The 5154-nt window shown below is 48.6% G+C and overlaps 1 long non-coding RNA gene across 1 annotated transcript; it reads right to left on the reverse strand.

The window, feature by feature from the left end:
- Positions 1 to 498: 498 nt before the first annotated feature.
- Positions 499 to 4663, reverse strand: LOC134421728 (uncharacterized). The gene is made up of 6 exons (XR_010028670.1): positions 2647 to 4663; positions 2508 to 2551; positions 2363 to 2406; positions 2241 to 2281; positions 662 to 2159; positions 499 to 550 (listed from the first exon to the last, which is right to left on the reverse strand). It is a non-coding gene; the product is annotated as an uncharacterized LOC134421728 (long non-coding RNA).
- Positions 4664 to 5154: the final 491 nt, after the last annotated feature.

Genomic DNA, 5154 nt, shown 5'->3' on the forward strand with positions numbered 1-5154 from the left:
TTTCCTGGTCCATCTTGTGGGTGTTTTCTGCGTTTTTTCTTGCCCATCTTGGGGTTTTTTTCTGGGTATTCTCGCCCATGTTTGGTTTTTTTCCTTGGTTTTTTCTGGGTTTTCCTTGCCCACCTTCGGAGTTCTTCCGGTTTCTTTTTCCTGGTTTTTTTTTTTTTTTTTTTTTTCTGGGTTTTTTCTGGGCTTTTCTTGCCCATCTTGGGTTTTTTAGCTTTTTTTCCCGGGTTTGCTCTTGCCCCTCTTGAGATTTTTTCCCTGGGATTGTTCTGGGTTTTTTCTTGATTTTTTTCTTCCCCATCTTGCAGTTTTTTTCCTGGATTTTTGTGGGGTTTCTTTGTTGCCCATTTTGGGGTTTTTTCTGCTTTTTTCTGGGTTTTTCTTGCCCATCTTGGGTTTTTTTACTGGGTTTTTTGGGCCTTTTCTAGCCTATCTTGGAGTATTTTTCTGGGTTTTTACTTGGCCGGGACCAAAAAAAAAAAACAGCCAGGGTGGAAGGCAGCTGGGGATTTTTTATTCTCAATTTAACAATGAGTTGCAAAACCTGAAAAGCAAAAGTCATATACACAAGGTTAAATCCAGTCAGCATGCGCTCACACACGCAGAGACGAGCAGACAGACACAGCCACGTGCTCTCACACACACTCCTTCTTACACGCTCACTGTGGCCCTTCCCTGAGATGCTGAAGAAGGTGCTTTGACACATCTTCTGGCTGCCGCTCCTTGAGGTAAATGGCAGATCCTGGGGAAATCAGCAGCCTCGGGGACCTGTGAGACAACAGGAAGGGTCAACAAGTGGCTATCTGACAGCTAGGACTTGTCCCCACTCTGGACTGATGAATTTTCTACCCAAAATCCCACAAAAGACAGATGAACAGTAAAGTTGTTATAACTGTTCTACCTAACTGTGACTATGTGCCAGGGCAGGGCAGCTCCGATCATAAGTGGTACAGTCTACACACAATGTAAGCTGACGCATACAGTGCAAGTGTACACAGAGTGTAAGTACACACAATATAAGGCGACATGCTTACATGCAGTGTAAGTACAGACAATATAAGGCAATGCACTTACATTGCATGTACCTATGCTGGCTTATACTGTACGTACTTATACTGTATGTAAGTACATACAATATAAGCCAACATAGGAACATACAATATAAACCACGACTTAAGAAAACTCTCTGGAAGATTACTTATTGAGCCCTGTACCCTTTGAGAAGATGGAACCTATAGAACTACTGCAGTCACGTGAGGAGGGTGTAAGATGCTCCCTCTAGAAGTCCAAGAAAAAAAAGCACTACCAAAGCTGATAGTGAGAAGGAAGATGGATGAGAACATCTTGTCCCTGTGAGACATTCCTGTCTCAAAGAGTAAAAATGTAAAGATGCTGGAATAAGGGATATCCGGCAAGGAATGTGAGTAGAACATGGCACAGAAGAGAGCCGATAAAGCATTGAGATGTAACAAAGGCCTATGCCGTGGAAGACAATGGACACACACACCATAACATAGACACAGATGACATAACACAGAGACAAGTTGCAACTGCTTGGCACTTTCCCTTTAGGGACCCGAGAGTCCTAGCACAAGACGAGCCAGAGGCCAATGAGGCCAAGGGAAAGGAAGCCCTATGACAACAGCACGTGATGATGAAATGCAACTCATTAAAGGAAGTTAGGGCCAAAGCAGTTAGGAGGATGCTCGAGAGGCTCAGCAAGCCTAGAGAAGGAAGCGGACTGCCAGGTGACTGCAGCTACAGCTCCGGACCTGAAGGCGAGCTCCACGGGGGAAAGAGCCGTGACGACGTCAAGTCGAAGAAGGCTGATGACACAAAGTTCACGAGAATGTGGAGATGGGTAGGAATTGCCCTGCCCGGCAAAGGCTCTGGTGAGGCTGAGGAGAAACCCTCTCCCTTTACTTCCAGGGAGCCTGTCCCACTACAGACCTCTCTGCTAAGCTGACATCAGATTGCCTCCTGTGATAGTAAAGGCTTTTCCCCTTCTCCCAACCACTGGCCCCGACACTTAGCTTTTGGAAGACAAGCAGACAAAATCCATCCTCGGTCGGACGTGGACGTTGAGACGTTCTCAATGTGTGCGCTTCGGTGCTGCCGCTTCCAAGCTGTGGCTACAAGCCTGCCCAGGGTACCTAAGGCAAAACAGAAAACGTGACTATTGCCCTCAAAAACAGTAATCCCTGGGACTCCTTCGCACCCCTGCCCCAGCTCACCTCAAGTCTTGATTTGACTCCAGAGGCCGCCCGGAAGATACCTGCAAAAAGAAAATGTACACACTTAGCATGCTGCTGCATAACACTCACCTAGGAATCAGCCCGCCTAAACTCCGAGTCACCTGCCCTCCTCTCTTCCCCGGCATGCCTAGGGCAGCGACAGCACCTGCAAAGAAACAAAGCAGAAAAGCATGCTGAGATACTGTGAAAACACAACCTCCCAACCCTGACAAGTATGCTACACTGATACCTTAAGCTTGAACCCACCTGGCATGGGCATGCTGGGCTAGGATAGATGGCAAGCAGTCCATCTAAAATAAAAAGAGGAATAATACGTACCTAGAGCTGCACCAGAAACTGAGACCTCAGCAATAACAACTGTTTCGGTACCCTACTCAATGCTCACCTTGCCCACTCAGCCTTGACAGCTGCTCTCTGCCTTGACTTCCTAAAAATAAAGACAAAGAGCAGAGCTGCAGCAGCCACAATTTATGCTTCCTCTGCAGAGACAAACAGTGACTGACCTTCACAGGGGAATCCCCTCACCCAGAATGGGGGGCTCTGCCCTGGATTTATCCTTCTGCAACTAAAAGAAAGTTAGGATGAAAGTGAAAGGGCTGCAGGATAACTTATGGGCTCCACGTATCCTGTGTCCATCTACAAATCCCATCTAGAATCCAACTACACATTACAAATTCCAAGTCCCTGAGACTTCTCATATTGCACCAGGATATGCAGCAGGGCAGAACAGCAGCTCCAGCACAAATGTGTGCAGACACCCGTGACACAGGACAGACAAGACGTGACAAACACTGGGGACACAACAGGAACGGAAATCTCTTAGCAAGGAAAATGGCTGCAAGGACTGAGAGAATGCAAAAGAAGAAGAGTTGAAGCTGATGGCGAGCTGATGAGGCTCAGAGAACCCTGGAGGAAGAAGATGCAAACAGAATGATTTATTCCAAAAACTGCAAAGATGGATGCCCGAGAATCCTACAGTCAGAATCCTCTCCCTAACCTCACATCCTTACAAGTCCTACTCTGCTATAATGGATCATTGCGCAGCACGGTTGTCCGTACAGCTCAGAACAAGACATGACAAGACATCTGACTGGACGCTTCTAAAGAGAGATGCATTTCTGCTGCCTGTGTGAGCTCCCAAGTCAAAAGATCTATGGCATGGGTGCCAGGGCGAGGAACGCTGAGATCACGGATGCTAGGAAAGGTTTCTGAGAGGCCCCTCACAGGGCTAAGATAAGAGACATGAGATATCCAGGCAACACACAATACACAAAAGACAAGTGACACGAGACACACCGGGACTGCTCTGCCATGCTGCGCACCTCAGCACTGTGACCAAAAGGGAGACTTTGCTTTTATGGGGCCTAAGGGGCAACATCTTGGCTAACCTCATTGCCAGAGCCAACTCAGACCCCCACCTCAGGGAGTCCTGAAAAAGCACCCCACGTTCATCCCCTCTGAGGGTTGCAGCCCTCTGCTTATCTCTCAGACATCAGGGGATGCCTGTGTCAGGTGCAAAGAAAGGCCACCTCGTCACCTGGGAAGGTCCTGCTGGCACCGGGCTGGTGTCCCTCAGACAGCTAGATTAAAGAGAACCAAACATCAGTGCCTGACCTTGGCACCGCATCGGCCAAAACCCCACCACTCTGCTACTCACTATGCTCCTAGGAATGCCCAGCACCTCCTAACCCTGACCCTCTGCCATGGATGCAATGCATCCACACCTGAAAGAAAGTTAGAACATATGTCACACACCTCCACAATAACTTTAACTTTCAAGCTGGAAACACCTTATGTAAACCTAGGAATAGCACCTAGAGCCCAAGTACAGCCCACATTACAAATTTCAACTCCCCAGGGTTTGTCCTACTGAAGCACGCCATGCAGCAGGGCAGAACAGCTCCGGCACAAATACCTGCAGACACCCGTGACACAGAACGTGACAAACAGGGGGACACCAAACACAACACATCATGCTTGTGGTGAGGGCATCGAGGGAAGAGGGCAAAAGGGACCCCAAAGACACACTAGGGAACACAGCACACCAGACAACAGGACACAGACCGGAGCTGTTCTGCACTGCCCGCCTGAAAGCTGCCATCAAAAGAAGAGCCTCTCCCTTTAGCTGTCCTAACAGGCCCTTGGAGAAGAATGCTTTTCCCTCTGCTGGTTTTTAACTCTGCCCCAAGAACTCCCAACCTGCTACACTCCCATCGCCAGGCCATGGCCCCCGACTTATCTTTTGGATGATTGGTGAGGGGAATCCACGCTGCACCTGAAATGAGTCTGCCTCGGAGGGCTCTGTGATGGCCTGTTAGCCTCCCAGTCAGCTACAATAAAGAAAACCAAAACCAAAGTATGAGTTCAGACTTATGTGGGCCAAATCCCAGCAAGGCAGCTACTTGCCCTTTCCTGAGCGTGCCTGGCTTCCTCAGGCTCCAGCTTCATCCTGATTCCAAGGATGTGGCCTTCCATAGGAGTGGCACCTGGGTTAGAGAAAGGCAAAGTTAAATGGCATTCCTGTGAGTGCAGTGGATGACCTTGTGTGCTGTAAGACATGGCAATGCCTCTGCTAGGCTTCTGAACAGCCTTGGGGAGAGGGGCCCTCAAATAAACAAAAACACCCTTTCTCACCCTGCTGCCTGCAAACCCCCTCCCAAGAACTCCTAACTGGATACCTGAACACCCTCCCTCTCCCAGTCACAATCCTCAACTCACCTGAAGCCTCAATCTCAAACATCATCCTTGACACTGGGCAGATCCCTCTTGTGACATGATGAATCTCCTGAAAAATGGTTGTGCTTCAGAGCTGAGCAATAACAACCACTTCTCTCCCCTGCCCACCTTGACTGCTGGCATCCAGATTGACTTCCTAAAAAGAAAGACAAAGAAC

This window comes from Melospiza melodia, chromosome 9 (genome assembly GCF_035770615.1).
Source record: "Melospiza melodia melodia isolate bMelMel2 chromosome 9, bMelMel2.pri, whole genome shotgun sequence".
In the NCBI taxonomy this organism is placed as follows: domain Eukaryota; kingdom Metazoa; phylum Chordata; class Aves; order Passeriformes; family Passerellidae; genus Melospiza; species Melospiza melodia.